This window comes from Malaya genurostris, chromosome 1 (genome assembly GCF_030247185.1).
Source record: "Malaya genurostris strain Urasoe2022 chromosome 1, Malgen_1.1, whole genome shotgun sequence".
Lineage (NCBI taxonomy): Eukaryota > Metazoa > Arthropoda > Insecta > Diptera > Culicidae > Malaya > Malaya genurostris.
The window spans coordinates 98,250,527-98,271,210 of NC_080570.1; the positions used below are offsets into that span (position 1 = coordinate 98,250,527).

Genomic DNA, 20,684 nt, shown 5'->3' on the forward strand with positions numbered 1-20,684 from the left:
CGTTTGCTGATTCGCATCATCAATTGGCTTGAATTATCCACCACCACCATCTCCATCATCATCATCATCATCATCATCATCATCGTCATCGTCATCATCATGATCATCGTCACTAACTGTTTCAGTAGCTGACTGCAGCAATCTGTCTGCTACCCAACCGGCTGCTTTCCTCTGTTGTGGCAGCTCCAACAACTGGCTGGCTAAAAGTGAGTCTGTGTTCGTGAATTTCGAGGCACGCGCAACTTCGATTCTGACTCGGTTCGTGTGCTGCGATGGTAGCTAGTCAGACACGAACGTTTGATTTCCGCAGCTCTATGCCCAGAGATTATTCCGACTGACTAGCTGGATGACGGACCACGAGCAGCTCAGCTCTTCGATTGCCGAAGGCTTCACCCAAAAACGTGGGGTTGACGCAGTTCAAAATCTAGAGCATAATTTAGTTAGCATACAACTGTCGATGCAATGAATTTTCGCTCGTACCCGGTGACCGGACTGACAGGACTTGTAGTAGAATAACTAGACGGGGACATCGCTCAGGGAACGAAGTGCTTTGTGTTTTCATGTTGGGTCCCAATCTCGTGAGCCTCGGTCGTCGCGCGTGGTTGTTAGCGTCAATCGATTTCCCCCGAACGTCAAGTTTTTTCTACTGCTTTTTGCTAAAGTTCAACGTCCAACTTTCAGAACTTGCACCGTTGTATGATAAGCGAAATAAATAAATTGCTCGGTGCAAAGAAGTTCTGTTGCTGTCAATTCTCTGTGAAAAAAGTTTTCCTGTCGTCATTTCAGTGGGTCAGACTTTAACTCAAAACAAAGTCTGTGAAAGTTGAGTTTGTATGGTTTACTGTAACAACGCGACAGTACGTTTCAGTAGAAGAATCGACTAACATTTTCAAAGGATAAAGTTAACCAACCTGCAGTATGTGTTGTACGAACATAAAATAATCCACACCACTTGGCACTGCAGTGTACGTCGCAGGGGAGCTAAGGAATAGAGGACTCATGGGAGCACACTGGATGCAGTATAATTAATTATTAAACGGTCTTTGTAACTTTTTTTCCGAACCCCGTTGCTTGTAAGAAGAACCCCTCTCCCAGCTAATGTTGTGACCAGCTAGTGAACGAGAGGCAACGGACCAGACAAACTACGACCGACACATTGCACTAAATGATGATAGGGAACCATGTAACGAGACCACATGTGCGTATCTGGTGGCTCATTGGTGTGTATGTGTGTTCGTGCGATGTATAGTATGTTGTGCTCATCATACGGAAGCCGTCCTTTATGTGGATAGTGGATCAACCTTGTAGGAAACGGAGCCAGGGGGAGGCTAATTGCTGTTTCCCTTGAATCTCCTTCTACAGGAGTGGTGACATCGTCCTAACGAAATCGATTGTTTTCCTGGTTCATTATGCTGATTGTATGACAAGATTGAACAGACGGAAGAGAAGATTCGTATCTCATCAGTGGGTGGCAATTATTCACGTGCGTAGTGTGCAGAAGTTATTATGTGATTCAAGTGGATAGATGAATCGTGCGGGATATGAAATAGAGAAAATTATGAAGGGTGTGGGTAATGGAATTTGCAACGGAAATATATCGTGAATTGCTACATTGAGGTAAGATCTTTATAACATGAAAACTTTAAGTTCCAGTTAAATTCGATGATTAGTTGCTGAATACAATTAAGCTTTCAATTCCAAGCGGGATTAAATGACACAAATGCATTTTTGGACCTCAATTTTATACTATTTAGAAAATAGTATTTTACCTTTATTTTGTCGTGAATACGACTTACTTTACTATGGGGTGCCTTTTCAAAATTTACCCTCTGAGAGAGTGATAAGTTTTTGATCGTGAATATCTATTGTTGTATCTAATGAATCAACATAATTCTTGCGACATGCCATCGGAAATATGATCACAATTTTATGATAAAATTTTCAGTTTTGTGACATAGTCTCAAATAATTCAAAAATAAACTTTTCTGAAATGTTTGGTATAAACGAGTATCAAAGAGGATAATTCATAAGGCGCGTTTGCCTTTCTCGTATTTTTAAAGCTCATAGCTCAGTGATCTGTGAAAGGATTTATATAATCTAACTACCAATAGAATCGAAATTTTTCAATTTAAACGTGTATAGCAAAAGCATTGAAGTATTTCAATAGTACACTATTGAAAAACCTGTCTCATTTGATCCATGTCAACACCAGCCAATCAGAACGCGTTCTAAGGAAGAGAACAAAATATCTGCTGCTGTACAACAAATCGTCCGGGAAAAATGTTCCGAAAAGTGGTGAATATCGCAGTGAGTTCCTCAATTTGGTCCTTGTGAATGCTAGAAACGAATCCCTACAACATATTGATAGTTTCTTTCAATGAATTATGCAAAATTCTGTATGCGGCTATTTTTATAGCCGTTAGGACCGCCCATTAGTGAAAAAGCTACAAACGAAATCACATAAAAGGAAATCTCTTAACAAAAATTCAATCAGTTTGGATTCTATCGCCACTGCGAGCAGATGTGTTTTGTGTCGTCTGCACAGCTAGTTTCGCTTTCGACAAGAGCGATTACGTCACAGCTGCGTCATTAGCATTGGTGAAAAAACAACGGTGGAGAGCATTGCACAAAATCAGCCGTTCTAATGGCTCTAAAAGTTTTCTAAAGAACTATTAGGATTTGTTGTTCGCAAATCGTAGGGAAATATCCTCAGTTTACTGCAAATCTAGAACAGTTTGGTTAGATTTGTGCACATTTCGCTGTGTGAAACTCACAGTAAACGAGATCAAGTGAAGCCTTCTTTGTATTTGCGAAAAATGTTCCAGAGTTTAATGTCGTAGAGAATTACGCAATTTGACCTTTCTGAATGCTAGAAACGAGTCCCTTCAGCATATTGATAGTTTGTTTCAATAAATTATGCAAATCTGAAATGAAATAATCAACATTAAAATTCTGAATGCGGCTTTTTTTATAGCCGTTAGGACCGCCCATTAGTGAAAAAGCTACAAACGAAATCAGGTAAAAACAAGCCTCTCAACAAAAAGTGAAGCCTTCTTTGTTTTTGCGAAAAATGTGCGAAGGGGAATGCTTGCATAATTCATACAATTGATCAACTAGTTGATATTCGGAAGTGTTAAGGAACATGTCAGTTGTTTTCGTATTCACGACATCCAGTTATGTCTCTGACATTACCCACCCGCCTTTTTTACCATCTTATTTTTCAATCAAAATTTTTATTCAGGCCTTTTCGCGTCATCCTTTCTCTAAGGGGAGAGTAGTTTCCATTTGCATTTAGTGAGAATCGAAGGTCATTTTGTCCGTGGCTCATCTCATCTCATTCATTGCTTCATCGTCGATGTGTGGTTTCCGTTTTCTTTTCGTTTTTTATTGGTTGTCGTAGTCTCGAGCTCGTTGGTAATTGTATATTGTTGTATATTGATTGCAGTTTATGGATGCTGAAAGCAGTTTTGAAGCAGAGGTATGGATTCACTAGTAACCATTACTGATCGGTTGTCCTTGTTTTTCGTTGAAGATGTCTTTTTCGCAGTTTCAGTGCAAGGTTTGCAGTAGTGTGCAGGGTACTGACATGTAACCAGCAGATTTTCATAAGTAATCAGCGTCTTACACGGTGTATCCCACCTTGATCGCAAATGATGTAAGATGGAATCGCCTTACGTAGTTGCGTACCCCTAGCAAACTTCTGTTTCGATTGAAAAAAGTTCACAGTAGTGCGACATATTTTCCCGAACGAACTTATTACTGGCCTGCGGATGAAGGTCATGCACGCGTACTTCAATGACATTGTTCATCGTGTACACAAGGATTTTGTATTTAATATTGTCACACTCAATGCTGTGCACCTCGTTGTTAACTGAAGCGAATATAATTGCATCACTTTCACGTTTGAACATAATGTACATACAGTTAGACGCCTTGTTGAATTGAATCTCAGGTACATTATTAGCGTCTAGATGCAATTCGATTTCAATTTGATTTACTGCTGCTCTAACTTTGCAACGCTTGAAATCAATACAAAATGAATTTGGTCTTGTAGGCCCAGCTTCAGGCTTCGTTAAATCATATTTGTCCATTTCGTACGCTCTATTGTTCACTATACCGTATTGTCTTTGTTTCTGTCATCTCGACCGTAAGCAATTTTTCGACTGTGTTGGAAGACGTGCGAACATGAAGTGTCAACTCCTTTGAAACCACAAACCAGAAAAATATATATTTAAATTGACCGTTAAATGACAATTGTTTTTATAACCAGAATAATTATACAATGATACTTTGTATACTTGTTGATGCTTTTATTGAACAAACGAATAATTCTTGTTGCTAGAGAATATTACCTTTCAAATATGCAATTGCCTTTAATCCACCAGACGATTTATTTCTCTATTCATTGTAATTCTTGATATAAAAATTCTGTAAACTTCAGTACAACAGGCAGTGAAGGGGTCAAAACAACTGTCCAACTCCTGGGCAGAGATGCCAGTTAAATTTTTCACGTTTGCACGCTAATGCAAGTGTGAAATTTCAAAAGTATGACGAGAAAAACCAAACAAGAAACCTGACGCAATTTCAAAAGTCTGTAAATTCGACGACGGTATGTAAAAGTTTCAAAGACCTGTAAAAAGTCTGCACAATTGCAGAGTCTGCAGCGATAGACTACAAAACATTAACACTCTGATAGAAAATTATTCTGGTTTCAAAGCTATTGACTTTTTATCAACGGGAGTTTTGCGAATATTTGCGTTAATTAGATGAAACAGTTACGCTTTACTATGCTAGATCAAAGTGGTACTGAAAAACGTGAAATAGTTTCAACAGTTTATATTTCGCGTTGTTGTAAGATATTATATAGGACAACTACATGGCATGGCATGGGTTGGTGGTTTAATGCATAGGGCGCTGGTCTTACAAGCCAGTTGTCGTATGTTCGAGCCCAGACCTGGAAGGATTCTTAGTGTCAGTAGGATCCATAGTACTAGCCATGCAATGATTTTGTACACTAAGAGTCGGCTGCGAAGTCTGTTGAAACAGAAAGGCCAAATTCCACAAAAGGAATGTAATGCCAGGACTTTGCTTTGCTTTGCATGGCTAGTGGTACACTTAGAATCCATGCTGGTCGAAACTCGAATATGTGCAGTCTGATTAGTAAGAAAACTCAGTAGCATCAATTATTGCTTGGTATCAGAGATGCCAGATAAAAAATTCAAATATCTTCAGATAGGGTTGTAAAAGTCAGTCAATCTGAAAAAAAATCTGCAGTCAGCAAGTATGTCTTACTGGCAGTATTTATATAATGAATAAGAAGTGTCTATCATAACACAACCTTATACTGAATCCATTTTCGCGCCACCATTTTGTTCGTATGGGAATGAAGATTTAAGTATGCAAACCGATCTGTTGACAAATTATAACATTTTTAAGCTTACAATATTGAAGCTTTGGAATCATTTGAATGAGGAAAATCTAGTAACAAATCATCGAGGAACAAGCGCTGTCAATTAGATCCGATAATTCTAAATTGGCCTGATAGTTATCAGAGAACCAAAATAAAATACTAAATTTAAACCAATTTTTCAATGGTATGCAATTGAAATATTCAAATGACGTTATCTCATAAGTTTAAGTTAAATGTTTCCGAATCGATTGGTTGTCGAATTATATAAATCCATCAACAAATGACTGAGTTATAAGCGTTCAAAATTATGGCAGAAAAATGTTACGCAATTAGTTTTGCATGTTTTAAATTGACACCCAGTCTCGGGAAGTGAAGTGTAAGGCATTTTTAATGGCAGAATCGACCAAAAATTTGTTAAATACATGGGATATTTCAAAAGAATCGGTAACCGGTAACCTGATTCAGTTCTTCAATAGCTAGATGATATGTAAGATACTCAAGCGAACACGGTGTTGCGCAGACAACAAGAAATTTCACCAACACATAATGCAAAAGCGACAATCCAGCAAGTGAACGCACATACAATCCACACGGAACCCCTCGCGATCGTGAAACAACCAAAATGTTAGTTGTTTTTCTGAATTCGATTGGTTAAAATTTGGTACAACTAATCGATTGTTGTTTCAACTAAACTGTCATTTTTGTTTTTCGATTAGCAGAAACGATGGTTGAAACAACTAATTCAACTGTTTAAAAAAAAAAAAATGCTGTCAATTAGTTAGGACACATACCTTTCAATTTCAACAAATATTTTAGTTGAAATAACTGGTGTTGTTATTGAAACAAAATTCTGTTAGTTGAAAAATAAATCGGTTTTATTTGTTTGTTTGTTTTGAGATCAGTAAAGATCTAAATTCTAAAAAAAATACTTCTGATTCGATCGGAAATGATTGATGTAGAAAAACGTTTTTAATCAGCAAAAGTGCCCGGAGGGGCGAGTAAATTAGCGAAATTATTAAATTTACCTAAAATGATGCCTTCAAACGGTTGAACTAAAGTTATGCACTGATAATTTTAGTCAATTTATATGAGCTTTGGTGCATCAACCGCTGGGAATTGGAATTTTGCGACGGCAATTCAAACGCGCCATTCAATCGCAGCGCGTTCTGTGCGTTTGAAACCCTTCGCTCCTGTTACTTTTATAAATTGAATTCATGTCAAAAAGCGTTTTATTGCTAATGCATGAACATAATCGTCGGTATCAAACAGCTGGAAGTAAAACAGTCTGCTGGAAGTAAATCAATGATCGAATTTGAAGCATAAAATTTTTGCGCATACCTGAAACATTACGAGATGATCATTTTCTAATTTGTCACCAAATCTTTTTTATCTTAAACAAGGTTAATTAATAATAGGATAAACACTTCTTATCATAAATTTCTCAAATCGAATGAACACAATTTCACCAAACGCTTTAACCATCGATGTTGTTTTCATTGACATTTTGAAGCGACGCGAACAGATTTCAACTAAAAAAGTTGTTGATTTTGCATTGCGATTATTGTTTTGCTTTCAACTGTCTCCGGCATTTGACAGCATTCAAAACAACATATTTTTTAACTACTTCAATATATGCAAATCAAAAACCATATTGGTTGAATCAAAAAGAAATTAGTTAAATCAACTGTCGCAAAAATCAAAAACTGCGATATCGCAATTTTATGATCGAAGGGTTCTCCGTGCAGTCATCAGCTCACTGGACGAGCTACTTGTTTCATTAACAGGTAAGCATCAACTAGGCAAAGAAATATTGTGCAGCATATATTTATAGATTTCTCTTCATACTACGAACAAGAAGTTGACGTCATTTTGTACAACTGGGATTGGTGGATGAAAACATAGGTCGATTCTAACCATTTTTTAAATAGTATGCTATTGAACTACTGAAACGACGTTGCCATATATGTTTGCATTTTTAACATTAATTTACAAGCCCAATGTTTTACTTGAACTTGCAGGGCACTTTCAAAATTAAAAAAAAACTAAATGTATCAGTTAGTTTCATTCCAGTACAAATAATATAGGATGCGGTAAATTTGATAGATACCCTATACATTGTTGCAACCGAATGACTAATTCCTTCTGTCTACCGTTCTTGTTCGCTGTTCCAACGTGTACATTTATAAACTAGAAAAAATAAATATTCCTAGCGTGCCAATCGAATGCCAGCACTAATCAATCAAACACACAAAAAAGCTGCGAGAAAAATCGATCCAATCCAGGAAGAACGTTGCACCTTTTCCGAGCAACACCTTCGTCCTGACAGCTAGTTCTTTCGCTGTTGCTTCAACACAAACGGCGGTAAATCATTCTCCGTTGAAGGGAAAAACTAACTTCGAATAGATGGGGCAGAAGCTAGACATCGTGCACCGGTGAGTAGAAGTCTAGTGGTGAAGCTTTACCCAGGAGAGCAGCACCTTTCGCTTAATCATCCTTCTACCACCCGCACGCCAGTCACCAAGGACACGGAACGATTGTGTAGTTGCTTCGCCTCCAGGTTATGTTTGAATAAAAGCTATTATCAGCTGCCACCCCGCGTCAACTGACGGTTCAAGCCGCCTTCATCATTCTTGGAATGCTTTGATGGTATTCGACTACCCCAACGGTATTCCGCGTCGAACTGACGTTGTTTAGCTACTAATTTTCCTCTAATTATTAATAATTAATTTCCAACACCGCGTCACTTAGGGAAAAGCCGCAGGCCCTTCACCGTCTGTCAACGATGTGAGCTATGCCGCATATCTTTGACTAACCAAGAGAAATTCTCTATTGACTGACTGTTCCAGTGTTCTTGTTATTAGGGTGAGCGTGGTTTACACCTCCGTCATGTGACCTTCTTTGCTACAAGACGGAAGGAAACGTCAAAGTGTATGTAGAGTGAAGACGAACACAAAGTGAATCTGTTGCGGTGGTAATGTCAGCACTTCCACCAATGTTAAATTTTCATGTTCTGCTTGCTACTCTTCCTATTGCTGACAAGCTGAGTGTGGGTGTGCACTATGATGAAGTGAAAGTTTTCTGTATAATAATGACTCGTCAGTTACATTTCTCGGCAAGCAAGGATCGATTTATTTATATAGGTACTCTCAGAAATTTCCGACCCAGTTCACAGCCCTTGGATTGTGTTTTCATCTGGATGATCTATAGTTGTTTTGTTTTCGTCATCGTCCAATTACATCCAACTTCAAGTCTCAAGGTCGCCTATTTGCTTATCTTTGTCATCATCTTTATACAAAAATTCCACCCGTTTTTATTGTGAACCAATTAGTTATACAATTCCACAGTAGATTAGATAAGGCTTTTTAAAATTTTCATTTGTCTTATGGTTTGTTTTCAATCTTGTATTCTAAAATTTATTGTTCATTATTTGTTCCTTAACTTTTAGTTATTATCGTCATAATCGAATAATCTGAAGATGGGACTGAGTTCACCTTTAAATTTCCCAGAGGAGACGCATGGTTGTTTGAGCAAAACATTGAATCATTTTAAGAATCCTACCAAAATTACACTTTTCACGACCAGCGTAGCTCGATTGTACTCATATTCATACGGTCTAATATCGATAGCCATTTAGTTTTTAACACCATACTAAACGATGCATCTGTTTAGTACGCAAAATCGCAGATGTAGTCAATACAGCGTAGCTTTTACAAATGTCTAGGTATCGAGCTGAAAATTTGATAGAATATCAATGACAAATGTTGCAACCTAAAATAAATCTGATCGGGTGACTGAGAGCGCCACACGGTGGTGATTCCGGGAACTTTTTGATCAAGGTATTATATGAAACCTAGTTATAGAGAACTACAGTTATCTCACCGGTTCGTGGAAATATTCGCACATTGAACAAACATATTTGGACCGAACATAATTTTTTTACAAGATATCATATTCAAATCAACTCAGACTATATGATGCGTGTTTTCTCGCAAAATAAGCTTAACCAGTCCCTTGTTAATCATATTAACACTGAACATATAATCAAAACAATTTGTTCAGAACGAAGTAAAGTGAGCTCGATTAGCATCAACCGGCGGATGCGTGTTCCCTTACAGCAAATCATTCTACAAACAATTTAAAATATACATTTGAAACTAGGTTGAGAAAAATAGTAAAAAAAAATAGTTGTATTCCCGAAACATCTCCAATAATAGTGCTGCTAACGAATCGTCATAAAAACTTGATAAAGGACGCGGATGAATTAAGCTCACCTTAATCTACAAAAAAAATCAGTGAACATCAAAACTCTTGACGCGTAGCTGTGTTTTTCTTTCAAGGATCATGTTTTTAGTGTAGTAAGCAACATATCATTCTATTCTCATCCCAGCCAGAGTCGTTTACTAAGCAAGATGTTTTAGCCAATGTATTATACGAAATTCAGCTCCAGAATCTATCATAGTCCAATGCATATCTTCAAATACCGATTCAATTCGGTTCTAAAATTCAGTTACAGAAATTAGGTTCATAGCTCAATTACAGAATCCAGGTCCCGAGTATAAGTGCAGGTAGCTGCTGACAATTTTTCATGTCGCGGGCATGGAAACTTCTATACGTCATATAATGAATGTCGCCTGTACAGTCATGAACGAGTGTCGCATGAATGTTGCCGGCAATAGTTTCGCTTTGATGGTTCACAGCAACTTTCTTCCGAAAACATTAAGGGCGCGTTCATCCACTGCCAACATAGTACAGATCTCATGATCATTGAGAACATCCGGTCTTATGATACTTTACTTGATCAAAGGATAATCCAAAGCACGCACGATTTCCAGCTAAAATACGCCTCTGAATTTCTCTGCTGATATCATTATCGGCGGTCATCAGTGAGCACAAATACACGAACTCGTCAATCACGTCCATATCATGCCTATCCACTAAGCACATTTCGTACTCGTTCTTATCTTGATACCCACGGGATTATTCAAAAGACTATTTCGGAGGGAGGACTGTGCTCAAACACCTCTCGGTCTTAATTTCTATTTGGGTTCCACTTCTAGCTTCACCAGTTGGGTCTGACGATTCCCGGCGGTCTTGGCTTCGGATTGTCTGATTGGTGCTACGACGCGACCTACTCGACCCCGATGTTGGATCTATACTACACTGACGGAGAATTCCCTGACGAAGTACGCTAAACCAGGTCTGAGATCTGAAAGTATTTGCGTTATCCCTTTTGTTTACATCACCTTTTCGACACATTTATGTTATCCACCCCTAAGCCCGGCAGTCCCCTATGAACTTCCGCAATCCTGGTACAGTCGAAGATCACATGGTCTGGTCCAACTGCTGCATCCCAGGATAAGACTCCGTGCTTCAATACCGAAATTCAGACAATCGTCAATCATTACTCCCAGATGTTACAGAACATGTTTCGACAAAATGGCGTGTCTTCCAGCATGTATTTCGAACTGCCTAACGGCTTTACGGACGCTAACCAACGCCACTTTCGTCTTGTAACCGATGCTCTCCGATATCACAAACGAATTTTATCTAAACTAAACTTCTACTTTGTTGATCTTCGCTTTCTTCGTCAGCATATTCACTTCTTCTTGTTCCTCATAGATGTAAATGGCAGACAAAGTAACAGAAATTTTAAGCATCATGTGAAGACATGTCATTTCTGAGTTGTCACTGCAATACTTGATATTTCCTTGATACACTAAAACCTCAATTTACGCGAACTTAATTTACGCGTTTTATTTGAAATAATTCAATTTTTTATTTAATTTACACGACGATCCCGTAAGAAAAGTTTTTGCATGATGATGGAAATTTCAATTTATGCGTATACAAAACAATTTAACATGCTTCAGTAAATTGAATTTTATAAAATGTACATTACATAATTGTTTGGTTTTATAGAATCTAGGTAATATCGGGAGCATCCAAGAATTTCTCAATATATGACCGCGTGACTGGTGACTTTTGCGTAATGTTTGTATGCGGTATGTTCTCATAGTACAATATCCAGCAAATTAACATAATGTGGTAATGTCTTGTCCATCCAAAACATCCTTGGAATATAGACCTTGAGGTTTACGAACGAAACCAATGATATTAGTGAGTTTTTTTATGGTCCGTACTCGTGGTATCACATTCAATTAATTAGATCATTGTGATGAGTTATGAGGTAGTGCTTATTCATCCAAAAACTACTTGGTGTGTGGGTCTTAAGATCTACCAGCCTAACCAAGTGAACTATTAAGATCCTTGTACTAGGGTTATCTCTGTGATACCACATGCTAATCATATGCTTATTGTGAATATTCTAGATTATCCAAAAATTACCTGAAGTTCAGACCTCAAGATATACCCGCATAAAAAAATGCAACAACGTACTTTTTGATCACGGTCTATACTCGGTACTCTACTCACAATTAAGAGGATTATTTAGATGCTCTGGGTCGTATAAAGTTTGGGCTTTAAGACCAGCACAGCACAAGGAACTGCGTTTATGTTAGAGTTTTTGTGTTATTCACACTAAAATCGAATGAAATTGAAAAAACTTTATACGCGTAAATTGTGGACCCAATGTATTCAAATAAAGAAATCAAGAGATAGTATAATATCTGTTTGACAACAATATTAGTTATTGCAACTCATTTTGTTATTGATGAGATATTCCAATTGTCCTTTATTCTTTAATGTCTTCGAGTAGAGGTGACCTATCACACAGATTTCTACTTTATAACTACACACTTCTGCTAACTTAAAAATATTATTTTCGATTTAAATGTGTCTTTGCTCATATTAAAATCAAATAAATCATACACGCTATTGAAACGATGACAACAAACATCCATTGGGTTGTTCTGGCCATACTGTGTGCGACGAAGAAATTCTGTTCTTCGCAATGATCTTCCCGGAACGTTAAAATTAATTCTTTCTAGTAGTATGAGGCTATAGATGTTATCATTTAGTAGGTCGAAGACGAAGTGTTTTTGAAGGAGTACTCGTCTGTTTGGCAAAGTAGGTAGGTTGATGAGAGCACAGATATTCTCGTAATGAGGTAGTTGAGGACGAGGTAGTCTTCGAAGTATGAATCGGACGAAGCACTTCTGCATCCTTCCGATCCGATCGATGTGAACACTGTGATACGGAGCCTAAATTGTAACTCCATACTCCAGAATACAGCGTACTAGTGCGATGTAAACTGTCTTGAGGCAATACACGTCGTTGAAGTTTTGAGTGTTTCGTTTGAATAGTACCAAAACTGCATAGGCCTTCGCAGTAACGAATGAAAACTGTTAGATTAAACGAATCTTGCCATCGAGAATGATGCCCAAGTCTAAAATAGACGAAACTCGCTCAACTGAAACCATCAAATATAGATGGAGACTGTGCCCGTGATAGAGTTATCACATTACATTTCTTGACGTTTACTGTCATGCTGTTTCTGTCACACCAATCCAGGATTCGTTCAATATCCATTTGTGGAGCACAGCAATCCACAAGGCTTGTAATGATACATTTTGAGATCGTCAGCATCAGAGCAAATAAAAGTCATTTTCATTGACTGAAAAATAGACGAAAATGACAAGAAATTACTGTCACTCTCAGCTTCGCTTGCAAACTATGAGAACGAAATCCATGTCCAGTCAATGACATAAGTGGGACAGTAGTTTCAAAATTGTGTTTTTTCTTTCATTTGTCCTTTCAGTCATTTGCAGTTTTCAGTGAAAATCCCATAGTATGCAGTGTCGATATTCAACCAAAGCTGTGATAATTGAAAACGACAGAAAAAAATTTCACAATAAGTTTTAAGTGTACCAACACTCGAATTTGTAGTAGTTTTGGTTTCCAAAGAAGTTCTGGGATGAAATTACTTCGATTTGCCATATTTTAGTGACTTTTTATAGCCAAGCGTCACATATTTTCAATACATCGATGAAAGAATGAGAATTGAAATTCTGCTGTTGCTACCTGAAGACGTTAGTTTGGTTTCGTCTTGTCACAGAGGAAAGAGTGACGTTGGCAATTATGCTCTCTCATTTTTTCGATGAGAAACGGAAATGCTTCGTCTCTCTTCGTTTGTTCTGGTGTCGGTCATTTACGAATGAGACAGTAAAACATTGAAAATGAGACTGCTAGAATGGTTTCTTTCATTGAGAATGGGTGACAATTTTAAGCTCTGGTCAGCATACATTACTTTGAATGACGACAATTCACTGTAAAGATAGTTTACGAATAACACGAAAAGAAGTGATCCGAGATGGCTCCCTTGCGGTACACCTGAAGCAACGCGAAATGAATCCGAGCGTGCAGATCCGATTCGTACGGAGGCATTACGATCCGTGAGATATGACAGAGTCCAATTGATTAACCAATCTGAGAATCCACTACGCCTCAATTTTTTCACAGCGAACTGATGAGCAACACGGTCGAATGCTTTTGAAAAATCAAAATACACCGCAGCGATTTGTTGTCGTTTCTCAAGTTTGTCAATCAATAAAGAAACGTAGCTCCTTAAGTTGGTGGTAGTAGACCGCATTTTGACAAACCCATGCTGGTCAGTGGCGATAATGTGCTTTACTGATGGGTAAAGAACATCCAACACCATACGTTCGAATACTTTTGGTAAACTGCTTAGAATAGAAATTCCTTTATAACAGATCGGCTGAAAAGTTTGTATCGTTTCTATGAGAGGGCGCCACTTCAGTTAGTACCAACCTTCAAAAGATACGTGTATAAATTTGACAGCTGTCTGATTATTAGTTTGTGAGATATTGCATTTTGAGTGAAGCTACTTTTGTTATTGTGAAAAAAATGGAAAAAAAGGAATTTCGTGTGTTGATGAAACACTACTTTTTGATGAAAAAAAGTGCCGCCGATACCAAAAAATGGCTTGATGAGTGTTATCCAGACTCTGCACCGGGCGAAGCAACAATTCGTAAGTGGTTTGCAAAATTTCGTACTGGTCATATGAGCACCGAAGACGATGAACGCAGTGGACGTCCAAAAGAGGCTGTTACCGATGAAAACGTGAAAAAAATCCACAAAATGATTTTCAATGACCGTAAAGTGAAGTTGATCGAAATAGCTGACACCCTAAAGATACCAAAGGAACGTGTTGGACATATTATTCACGAATATTTGGATATGAGAAAGCTTTGTGCAAAACGGGTGCCGCGTGAGCTCACAATCGATCAAATACAACAACGAATTGATGATCTGAAATTGAACGAATTGGGCTTCGAATTGCTCCCTCATCCACCGTATTCTCCAGATTTGGCCCCCAGAGACTTTTTCCTGTTCTCAGACCTCAAGAGAATGCTCGCTGGTGAAAAATTGAGAAGCAATGAAGAGGTAATTGCTGAAACTGAGGCCTATTTTGAGGCAAAGGACAAATCGTACTATAAAAATGGTATCGAAAAGTTGGAAGATCGCTATAATCGCTGTATCGCCTCTGATGGCAATTATGTTGAATAATAAAAACGAATTTTGGCAAAAAAATGTGTGTTTCTATTAAACGATACGAACTTTTCAGCCGAACTGTTAATTGGTGACGTCGTGCACGTTTCCAGTTTTGTGAAAAGGAACTATTAAAGCTTTTTTCCACTTTGCTGGAAAATAGTGCTCAGCAAGCGAGCGGTTGAAAACCAGAGATGCAGGTAAAGCCAAAGCAGAAGAACATTCCTTCAAGAACGACGGAGGTAACCCGTTTCGACCCATCGACATGTCGTAGATTGTTGTACACCTCGCGTTCAGTAAAAGCAGTAGCAGGTATACTCAAGGAATACGTCGGCAAACTACTCAGGTACGATTTTGACAAAGGCGGTGAGTTATTACTTAGCACGCTTTGAAAGAATGACGAGAATAGGTTGGCTGAATCCGAAACAGTCGACGAAGATTTGTGACGATAGTAGAATTCCATAGGAAAAAGTTTTATTTCGCTGATAAGACCAAAATTGTTTCGCGCCAGCCTTCAAATTGATCTCCATCCGTGAAACGTACAGCCGAAAACACGATGCGTTCAATGATTCAAATTGGTATTCCAAATCACGAACGAGCAATTTATCATTTATCATTTTTTGTCCGGAAAAATAGTTTGCCAGCCTTCCTAAGACGATTCCTGGGGTTACGCAGCTATCCATTCCACCAAGGTTGTTTGTTATTAGATTGACACCTGCGTTTTCTTCTGGGCACAAGATGTCGAAAAATTGCAGAATTGTATTAACCACACCTGATCTAACAGTTTCTTCTTCGTATATAAAACAATTTAATAAACAGTTTCTGAATTCGACTAGAATTAGAAAGAAATGTTTGTAATATTATTCTATTCTAAACGTTGAAACAGCAACTCCCTGAGAAATTTGTGTTCAATTAATATTTCACTATTGGTTGGATATTACAATGACAGAACTTTCTAGTTTGCTGTTATTTTTTTATGCAGATTTGATAATTATTTATGATATTTCCAACTCTTTTTTCAAACAAACAATGTTAAGTTTTACCATTTGGTTTTAGTTTGGTTTCAATAATAAAGTTTGCTATTGGTTTACAAATCACTTCTACCCGAGGACGAGAATGTGCGTTTGTTTTCTTTTGATTTAGTTTCTGCAAACATATATTTCAATTGACAGTCATAAAGTTGACCAGCTTTAGACTGACTTGACACACCCGACTTTGACATTTTTTATGGTTCAGCTATAACTGAGCTGTATATGCAGCTGTGTGCATGTGAAGCTCAGTCATAGCCGAAACAGAAAACCCTATATTAATCCACCTAGTGGTGTAATGATGCCTTTCTCATATTAATCATATTATCCTATATAATACTGAGGTATTCTTCAAAATAATTTTCTTCGATTCTTTAAATACTAATTGAAATCAGCTTGTTTGACCGTCTACTGATAAAAACTATCGATTGGAGAAGATTTGAGGTCGATTTAGACAACTTTTTACGGGTGTGATTTCAGTGATTTGTTAGCTGATGCCAAAACTAACTCATTTTGGTAAACAATTTTATTTACTGTTTGTACTCACTTAGTTATCAGCAGTTCATAGCATTGCTCTATTAACCTATATCTCCTTTTGCTAGTAGTTAATAATGTATCTCACTTGAACTATAAACGAGAACAGATACGTATAAAAATTTATAACAGAAACTGTTGTTATATTTTTATCAAATGAGACCATTTGTCCCTATTTATTATTATTAGGACCTTCCCTATTATTAAAGGTGTAAAGAATCACAATGTCAAGACAACGTGTTTCTTTCTGCTATTCGTCAACGAGAATCTCGAGGTTGTTTCGAACAAATTGGCTTAATTATGGCGAAAGCTACGATTTGCAAAACAATGACTGACACCGCTTGAAGCCGTCTCATCGCAACTACTGATGCCCTACTATTACTGATGCATCCACCCTAATCTATATAAATCTCAACTCCGCAAAACCATAACTTTCCGTCGGTGAACTTACCTTCGCCTTAGCTTCCATTCGAATTTCTGGTGCTGTGCTTCGCTTATTCGTCAGGCTAACAAAGGACAATTAATCTCTGCCAAAAGCTGCTAAATTGCAACACTTGTCGCATACAGTGCTTATCGTTGACGTTGACTGCTGTGGTATCTTGGTTTCGAGGTAAGACGTCCATCTTTAAAACGAGAACAATTCATTTTACAGTTCTGCAGGGCGTCCATCCATTTTTATTTGAAAATTTACGTTGAAACCATAATCATATACACAGGATGTAGTTACCAACAGTTTGAAAACATGAAAGTTTGTGTAGGCTTTGCGTCCAATCGAATGGTGGCAGAATTATAGTACAAAATAAGTTTCAATTTCTTCCTTTCTTATACAGAAAGGTTATATGACATTGTGAAAACCGACTTCCGAATCAAAGCCCGGATGGCCGAGTACTCAAAATGTCTTTGTGTATATAAGTATAAGTATGTAGATGTGTGTACGTTGAATTTTTGTGCACCTACTTTTCTCGGAGACGGCTGAACCGATTATCGCAAACTCACTATCAAAAGAAAGAAATTTCTGAATTTCACATGATTCGACTTTCGGTACCGGATTTACACGGTGATGATTATAAAAATTTCAATTTTATTTATGTTTTCTTGGAGAAAAGACCATTTAAATAGCAACAATTTCCTTACAATTGGTTTAAAAATTTCTACAATTTGTAGGTTTTGTTACCAGATGAATAAATAATCTTGATTTACTTATATCGGCTTTCAGTTTCCGGTTCCGGAAGTACTCTGAAATGGACCTCACTTCGATTTCTTAGAGACGGCTAGGTGCATTTTCTTTAACTTAAACATAAACTTAGATTCGAAAGAAAGGTTTTGTAGTTTCAAAAACAATGCCTCAATATTATTTTAATAAGACGGTTCCGGAATCATGGAATGATATGTGCAAAAAAAAAAATAACATGCCCACTAACTTTTTTCGGAGATAGCTAAACCAATTTTCATAAACTTGCAATGAAAGGACGCAAGATCCTGAAGAAAATTTCTAAAATTCATCTTGATCCGCGTATGCACGGATTGAATAAGAACGCAGGTATCTTTTCTGTGAGATTCTCAATCATATGGTTTCTTCAATATATGTTTCCACTCAGTCATTGCAAAACTGAATCTCGATTTGGCTATATCGGGTATCTACGCAACGAACAAAGGACTACGATTGGAAGCTTGGCACATGGAACTGCAAATCGCTTGGCTTCCCAGGATACGACCGAATGCTGCATGATGAGCTTCAAATCCACAGCTTCGATGTCGTAGCACGGCAGGAACTTTGTTGGACGGGACAGAAGATGTGGAAAAGTGGGCATCGAGCGACTACCTTCTACCAGAGCTGTGGCACAACCAACGTTCTAGGAACGGGATTTGTAGTGTTGGGCAAGATGCGCCAGCGCGTGATTGGGTGGCAGCCAATCAGTGATAGAATGTGCGTATTGAAGATCAAGGGCCGTTTCTTCAATTACAGCATCATCAACGTGCACTGCCCACATGAGACGAGACCCGATGACGAGAAGGAAGCATTCTACGCGCAGCTTGAACGAACCTACGACAGCTGTCTACGGCGGGATGTAAAACTCGTCATCGGCGACATGAATGCTCAGGTAGGCCAGGAGGCAATGTACAGGCCCGTGATCGGGCTGGAGAGTCTGCACGCGGTAACAAACGACAATGGTCAACGATGCGTAAACCTCCCCAGGAATGGTAGTTCGAAGCACCTTCTTCCCCCGCAAAGATATCCACAAAGCCACCTGGAGATCACCTGATCAACATACGGAAAATCAAATCGACCATGTTCTCATCGACGGGCGATTCTTCTCCGACGTCATCAAAGTCCGCACTTACCGCAGTGCCAACATTGATTCTGACCACTACCTTGTCGCGGTTTGTATGCGCTCAAAACTATCGACGGTGCACAATACTCGTCGCACAGGAACGCCGGAACTCAATCTCGAGCAGCTACGTAGCATTCGTACTGCAGAGGAATAGTGCTACCAACGGAAGAGCAGCTTGGCGCGGCGACTCTTGAAGACGGCTGGAGGAACATAAGGTCCGCCGTGAGTAGCACTGCTGCAACCGTTCTAGGTACGAGGTTATCGAATCAAGGAAATGACTGGTTTGACGGCGAATGTCAGCAGTTGGTCGAAGAGAAGAATGCAGCAAGGGCGAGAATGCTACAACACTGCACTAGAGCGAACGAGGAACGATACAGACAGGCGCAGAACAGACAGAACACGGTTTTCCGGAAGAAAAAGCGTCACCAGGAAGACCAAGATCGCGAAGCGATAGAACAGTTGTACGGCGCGAAAATGACACACGGAGGCTCTATGAGAAGGTGAACCGCTCACGAAGAGGTTACACGCCACAGGCCGAAATGTGCAGATACCAGTGGTAACCTTCTCACGAACGAACGTGAGGTGATCGACAGGTGGAAGCAGTACTATGACGAGCATCTGAATGGCGAAGCACAAGATACAGGGAACGATACAGGAATCAATCTGGGTGCACGCTCAGCCGACGACAGATCTGATCTGACGGAGATAATTGAGGAGATCGGCAAGCTGAGGAACAACAAAGCCGCGGGCAAAGACCAGTTACCAGGCGAGCTGCTCAAACATGGAGGAGAGGTACTGGCTAGAGCGCTGCACTGGATGATATCTAGGATTTGGGAGGAGGAGATTCTATCGCAGGAATGGATGGATGGAGTGGTATGCCCCGTCTACAAAAAGGGCGATAAGCTAGACTGTTGCAATTACCGCGAATCACTTTGCTGAACGCCGCCTACAAGGTACTCTACCAAATCCTTTGCCGTCGTCTATCACCAATAGCTAAGGAATTCGTAGGGCCGTACCAAGCGGTATTTACTGGAGCCCGCGCCACTACGGATCACATATTCGCGATAAGACAAGTACTCCAGAAGTGTCGTGAATACAACGTACCCACGCATCACCTATTCATTGACTTCAAAGTGGCATACGACACAATCGATCGAGAACAGCTATGGCAAATAATACACGAATACGGTTTCCCGGATAAACTGACGCAATTGGTCAAAGCAACGATGGATAGAGTGATGTGCTACGTCCGAGTATCTGGGACGCTCTCGAATCCCTTCGAATCTCGGAGAGGGCTACATCAAGGGGATGGACTTTCTTGTATCTTGTTCAATATTGCCCTGGAAGGTGTGATTCGAAAAGCGAAGATCGACACGAATTGCAACAGCTGCTAGGAGAACCATCCATCGTACGGACAGCTAAAATCGGACGTCTACGATGGGCTGGGCATGTCATAAGGATGTCGGACGACAGCCCAGTGAAAATGGTTCTTGAATCCAATCCGACTGGTACAAGTAGAAGAGGAGCGCAGCGAGCAAGGTGAATCGATCAAGTTTAGGGTGATCTCAGAAGCATCCGTGCCTTGAGTGGCTGGCGACGAGCAGCCATGGACCGAGTTATGTGGAGACGTATGCTTGACACAGCAAAGGACACCCCAGGCCTATAGCTGTTAGATGATGATGATGGGTATCAATTCCCAATTCCAGAAGTGATCGGAAATAGTGATCACAAACATTAAAATTGAACTCACTCTCGGCTAGGCCGATTTCCTCAAACTTAGATTCAAATAAAAGGTCTTACAGTGCTATAAACATATTCCATATTTTATTAGAATACTGCTTACAGTTCTAGAATTATAGGGTAATGAAAACTTACACAATCTACTAAATTGAGTAAAAAATTATTAAATTT

The 20,684-nt window shown here is 39.0% G+C and overlaps 1 protein-coding gene across 5 annotated transcripts in view; it reads left to right on the forward strand.

Moving 5' to 3' along the window:
- Positions 1-339: 339 nt before the first annotated feature.
- LOC131425201 (irregular chiasm C-roughest protein-like) overlaps positions 340-20,684 on the forward strand; it is a 402,826-nt gene continuing 382,481 nt past the window's right edge. For all 5 annotated transcript variants that reach the window (XM_058586873.1, XM_058586872.1, XM_058586876.1 and 2 more), the window contains exon 1: positions 340-1,617. The gene's annotated coding sequence lies outside the window, so the exon portion shown is untranslated. The remainder of the gene's footprint in view (positions 1,618-20,684) is intronic.